Raw genomic sequence first — 7091 nt, 5'->3', positions numbered from 1 at the left:
TGGAAAAGAGGGTCAACAATGCCCATTCGCAGCCTCACTGTGCCCATTTGCATGCCTCACTGTGCCCATTTGCAGCCATAGGTCCCCCGAACTTCAAACTCGGTAGTTAACTGTTCCTAGATGCCCCCTAGCTGCAGCCAAAATTTGGGGTCTCTGAACCCAAAGTGTCCCGAAATGACATTGCTGCAGATGGACACAGTTGACCGACTTTGGGGCCCCGTATCTCAGGGCTACTTAGTACTAGGAACCCCAAATTTAGTGTGCAAACCTAGTGGAACTAGCACCATAAAATATCCAAAGCTGGGATTTCTAACACCAAGTGACCCCGAGATACAGGGCCCCAAAAATCGGTTCAGAAAATGTCAAGCACTTTTCTGCAGCAGAGAATGACATTTTCCGAACCTATTTTGGGGCCCCGTATCTCGGGGCCACTTGGAGCTAGGAACCCCAGCTGGAAAAATTTGGTGTTCCTAGCACTAAGTGGCCCTGAGATATGGGGCCCCAAAGTCGGTTCAGAAAATAAAATTTTTTGCTGCAGAAAAGTGCTTGACTCGAGTATAAGTCAAGGGGGGCACTTTCAGCACAAAAAAATGTGCTGAAAAACTCGACTTATACTCGAGTATATACAGTATATTTTTTTTAATGTTTTACCACTTAAGACCACTTTTGGGACTGATTGTTCCTTATAACATCATTTTTGCATTTCCCATGCAAAACCATTTTCACATTTTCTATTTTTATATTTCTATATTTTTATTTTCATTTTCACGCTCACACATCTCTTTTTTTTTCTGTCCTATTACCTCACTTATTTCACAGCATACTTTTACTACACGAATATGACATCTATACACTGCGATTTTGTCACTTTTACTTTTCATTTTTTCTTTCCCAGCTGTTTTGAATCTTTCAACCATTACATGGTCACATGTCCTATTATTCTAAGTATATATGTGTTTTTTTATTCCCATGTTTGTCAGCTATGAGTAAGCACTTAATGTAAGTGTGAAACGCGTCAGTGGTTTTTATATACCACTCCACTGTGGTGCCTGTGTACTCCATGATCCTGTTCTACGAATAAAGGCGAATATAATTTATTCTGGTGTGCGGCTGTCCAGATTTCTTCGTCCATATCTACTTGTACCATGGACTCGATGTCTGCTGGCACACACCAATTGTTACAGCTGGCAGAGAGCTGTAAAGAAGGCAGATCTCCATTCTGTCAGTACATGGAATTATGTCTCTCCCTACTAAAAGCACCTCACACAGTACACAAACACACTAGCCAGACCCACATTTAACCATTTGATTGCCCCTGATGTTTAACCCCTTCCCAGCCAGTGTCATCAGTACTGTATATTTTAACACTGATCACTTTTAGTGTCGCTGGTACCCAAAAAGTGTCAAATGTGTCATTGTGTGTTGCAGTGCCTTACAAAAGTATTCACCCCCCTTGGCTTTTTACCTATTTTGTTATATTACAGCCTTTACATAGTAACATAGTTAGTCAGGTTGAAAAAAGACACAAGTCCATCCAGTTCAACCTTAACCTTTAGTTCAATGTTTTTTTAATCTGAATTATATGTGATGGGTCAGAATATAATAGTCTAAGTTGGTGAAGTAAAATTAGAAAAATATATACATAAAACTATTTTTCAGAAATAAAAAACTGATAATTGGCATGTGCGTATGTATTCACCCCCTTTGTTATGAAGCCCATAAAAAGCTCTGGTGCAACCAATTACCTTCAGAAGTCACAAAATTAGTGAAATGATGTCCACCTGTGTGCAATCTAAGTGTCACATGATCTGTCATTACACATACACACCTTTTTGAAAGGCCCCAGAGGCTGCAGCACCTAAGCAAGAGGCACCACTAACCAAACACTGCCATGAAGACCAAGGAATTCTCCAAACAAGTAAGGGACAATATTGTTGAGAAGTACAAGTCAGGGTTAGGTTATAAAAAAAATCTTTGATGATCCAAATCTTTGATGAGCACCTTCAAATCTATCATAACCAAAGGGAAAGAACATGGCACAACAGCAAACCTGCCAAGAGACGGCCGCACACCAAAACTCACGGACTGGACAAGGAGGGCATTAATCAGAGAGGCAGCACAGAGACCTAAGGTAACTCTGGAGGAGCTGCAGAGTTCCACAGCAGAGAGTGGAGTATCTGTACATAGGAAGACAATAAGCCCTTACGCTCCATAGAGTTGGGCTTTATGGCAGAGTGGCCAGAAGAAAGCCATTACTTTCAGCAAAAAACAAAATGGAACGTTTTGAGTTTGCAAAAAGGCATGTGGGAGACTCTCAAAATGTATGGAGGAAGGTGCTCTGGTCTGATGAGACTAAAACTGAACTTTTTTGCCATCAAAGAAAACACTATGTCTGGCGCAAACCCAACACATCACATCGCCCAAAGAACACCATCCCCACTGTGAAACATGGTGGTGGCAGCATCATGCTGTGGGGATGTTTTTCAGCAGTTGGGACTGGGAAACTGGTCAGAGTTGAGGGAAAAATGGATGGTGCTAAATACAGGGATATTCTTGAGCAAAACCTGTAGCACTTTGTGTGTGATTTGAGGCTAGGACGGAGGTTCACCTTCCAGCAGGACAATGACCCCAAACACACTGCTAAAGCAACACTTGAGTGGTTTAAGAGGAAACATGTAATTGTGTTGGAATGGCCTAGTCAAAGCTCAGACCTCAATCTAATAGACAATTTGTGGTCAGTCTTAAAGATTGCTGTTCACAAGCGCAAACCATCCAACTTGAAGGAGATGGAGCAGTTTTGCAAAGAGGAATGGGCAAAAATCCTAGTGGTAAAATATGGCAAGCTCATAGAGACTTATCCAAAGTGACTTGGAGCTGTAATAGCTTCCAAGTATTTTATAATTTTTTATTGGATGTGTTTAAGGTTCACACTGGGGCGATGTGGGAAACCCTGCAATTCAGTGCCGGGTTCCCGTATTGCACCTGAATCACAGACTGATCCACACTGACATCTGTGAACCACTTTGGGGTGTCACTGTAAAGGTAATGATGCCCCCAGATTGTTTCGCAGACCGCAGTGCGAACTGTGGATTCGGACAGGAATCAGATCACATAGGTGTGAACACCCATGCAATCTGATTCCAATGCGGACCAAAAAAAGGGTCCTGCACCACTTTGGTGCGAATGCTGTGCGATTTCAGCCATACAGTTTGTATGGCTGAATTTACATCGCACAGACATCGCATGTGATCTGCACAGCAATGTGGTGCGAATCACATGCGATGTCTGTGATTAAACAAGCGTGAACCCAGCCTTATAGCAGAAAGTAAAAAATTTTGTTTTTTTTCCAATTTTTTGTTATTTTTGTTATATCGCAAAAAATAAAAAATGCAGAGATGATCAAATACCACCAAAAGAAAGCTCTATTTGTGGGAAAGTAAGGACATCAATTTTTGTTGGTGTACATCGCTGTATGACCACGCAATTGTCAGTTAAAGTAACAAAGTGCTGTATCACAAAAAATTGCCTGGTCATAAACGGGGGGGGGGGGTAGGGGAGTAAATATTCCGGAGGTCAACTGATTAATAACCAAATGGCAATTTTACATTGCAGGACAATGCCGCAACTGCGATCCAATCTTTTGGCTCTTGGTTGCGGTGCAGCCCTATTGATCACAATGAGGGAGTTTGACGGGCGGGGCACTACTCTAATTTTTTTTTTTTAATGACTAAATGGCAATTTTACATTGCAGGACCCAAGCTTTTGGCTCATGGTTGCAGTGTGGCCCCACTGATCACAATGAGTGAGGGGGCACTGCCTGTCAAACTCTGTGACCTGAGTTAAATTGCCATGGCCATGAAGAAAAGTACATTTTCAGCCCTATCAGGATGTATTGTTAGAATTTGGGTGGGTTGCCAAGGGGGGTGGTAAAATCACAGTTTAGCCACCTGTTCTTACCACCCCTAGCTGCTTGTGTGAAATAACCAGAGCCTCAATTAAGAATAGCAAAGTCAACCACCTGGATATGCAATGTGAAAGGGGTGTGTGAATCAAAATAGTGGATGATTTTGGCAATGAACCCTTTTGGTGCCAGCGGGGTTGTTTCAAACACAATCTGGTGGTTGCAGCCAACAGGATTGTGTGTGAAACTGGTAAAAATGTAGCACTAAGGGATGAAAAGCAATACTCAATAACAATATACCAAATGATATATAATGCAAACATATGATTAAAAGCAATCACAAAATGAAATTAACATGTGACAATATATATGTATACGGTATATATATATATATATATATATATATATGTATGTGTGTATATATATATATATATATATATATATATATATATATATATATATATATATTGTATAGAAAAACAAGTCCCATAGGTGGAAAGACCTTAAGGTAAACTTATCTAGAGTCCACCACAAAAAAGGTTGTTGCTCAGAAGTAGGGTACAATGGCCTTGGCAGGCATGAAGAGCACCAGGGATAATATGTCTTCCACCCAAGATGAGGGGTATGTACTCTTAACTGAAGCAGTGGACTTGAATGTCAGCGACAATGAGTCAATCATAGAATGGCCCAATCAGCAGACTCCCAGAAAGGATCCAGGGAATCCAGTGAACTCCAAGAAAGGATCCAGGAAATCGTGCAGATGAACGTGAGGCTGGAACTCAGACGTTAAACAGCCGGAGTGGAAAGCCAAAAACTCTCATCCAAGGGGATATAGAAAGAAAGAATGCCTCCATACGGTGTAGGTCAAAAAGGTGGGTTTTATTGAAAAAAAACAACATTCATCCATGAATATAAAACTGTGATCACAGAATAAAAAGTAATGTGGGGAGCTGAAAGTCAAGCCTCTTGCTTGCCCATCTGCAGGCCCGGGAGCTCCATGGTGGATGCGGGTGCCTTGGGGGGAAGGAGAAGAGTGGACACACCTCCGCTCTCCTCCCCTTCTTGCTGTTACGTGGAAAGCAACATCTCTGACGTCACTTCTGGGTCAGCCTTTCCATGTTCCCGGCTAGCTTAGCTGGAAAAGGATATTTTCCAATGTGATCAGCATTGCAAAACAATCAGTGGAGCCCAAAGGAGAGATTGGGGCATCTTTTAGACCCTGTATGTCTCAATAAAGAGAACCTGTTACCTAAAGAAACATCACATAAGGGAATTTTTGTTCCTTATGTGATAAAAAAAAGTTAGGTATTTTTTTTTTTCAAAAAAATAAAGTTACACACAAGCACATAAAATCCACCCCCTAAAAAATGTTTGAGGCCCCCCACCCCCACATTTACACACACATACGAACGTAAACGCATGCATCAGGGGCACCTACGCATGAAAACATTGATTGCAATACAAATGTTACATATCGCCGTGCACACCAGAGTGAGAGCAATAATTCTAGCACCAGACATCCTCCCTAACACTTAACTGATGACCTATAGGGGGCTTTTGAAGCGTCGCCTATAGACATTATAGGATACTGAAGTTTGTCACCATTTCACAGGCACATACAAATTTAAGGTTTGACATGTTGGGTATCTATTTACTCAGTGCAACCTCATCTTTTATATTTTACCAAACATGTGGGTAGTTTATTGTGTTTGTTTGCACTAAAATTTACTTTAGTGTGTTTTTTACAGAAATTTTGGGGTAATAACATGTGACATAAAAAATTGGAACTACCAATTTCTACGGGAGCGTAGAAGTCCATGTGACGAAACGTACGTAGGGCATGGCTTGGGTTGAACGCCTTGCAGACATCTCCCTGTAAGCTGACGCTTAGGAACATCCTAATGCTCATTGTACACTGCTCATTTTTTCTACTACAATGTGAGTACCACGGTTTTACACTATGGAACCCTTTCTTTTCTCCTTCATGTCCTAATGATATTACCTTGATCCTGGTCCTGCCAAGTACTGCTGCACAGTGGCACATACTGTGACTACACGTTACCCCTGTAGGGGACAAATAGCTGGTGAGTCTCTGCACAATCACAACGCGAGACACCAGCACTGGAAAAATATCTGCTGTTTGTGTTAAGAAATTCCACAGCGAACGTCGTTTTTCACTTATAGTGCACTGGGCACATATCCCAGTTATTTATATGGACTGTTTATTATTATTATTATTATTATTATTATTAATATTCTAATGGTCACATTATCTATGGTTTATTCCAATTTTTTGCATGACACTTGTGAAATACTATATTGCATCTAGGGATTATTTCAATAGGGCACATGTCACTTTGTTATTTATAATATCTGAGGAGTTGATTGATTTCTTTAATATATAATTTTAGCACAAGACACTTTGGATAATTTTGCATGTCACGTGTGATGTACTTTATTGCATTTATTGTGTTTTAATGTTTAAGGCACAAGTCACTTTTACATTTATAGTAGTGGAAAAGTTGATTTATTTACTCACTTTATCTCCGGAGAAGTTGATTTATATACCAACATATTTCTTCTGACGGAATATAGCACAAGACACCTTGGGTATAATTTTAAACACAATTTTCCACACTCATTATTCATTTAGGAAACTGCTCTTACCAATAAGATTTGGGACGGTGCCACACTCAAACATTTTTTTCTTTTCACTATTTTCCGCTTATTCCATTTTGGTGGAGTCAGCGTATGTGAGGGCAGCAGTCTATCAATCAACTAATTAATATATTTCCCACTCAGCTTTTCAATCAATTCCATTGCGCAGATTCCCCATTTCTTTTGCCATATGAGGAACTCAGACCTGGTGAGATTCTCCCTTGAATGACTGGGATCTTTTCCACTGGGAGAGAGATGGTGCACTCCACTGTGTCGAACTGGGCCCCTAGGTATACCAGGCACTGGTTCCAGATGGCTTTTCTCTAAGTTTGAGAGCCAACCGAACTGAAGCAGTGTGGTGATAACCTGCTCTCTGTGGTTCAATAGCTGCTCCTTGTCTTGGGACAGTAGCGGGAGGTCATCGAGATAGTGGTACAAGCGTATCCCTTTTGTTTTGATGAGGGCCACTATGGCCAGAAGAACCTTTGAAAAGACTCGGGGTGAGGTTGTCAACCCAAATGGGAGGCAGGTA

This window comes from Aquarana catesbeiana, linkage group LG03, assembly GCF_042186555.1.
Source record: "Aquarana catesbeiana isolate 2022-GZ linkage group LG03, ASM4218655v1, whole genome shotgun sequence".
Classification (NCBI taxonomy): domain Eukaryota; kingdom Metazoa; phylum Chordata; class Amphibia; order Anura; family Ranidae; genus Aquarana; species Aquarana catesbeiana.
Note: the sequence above shows the minus strand (reverse complement) of the source record.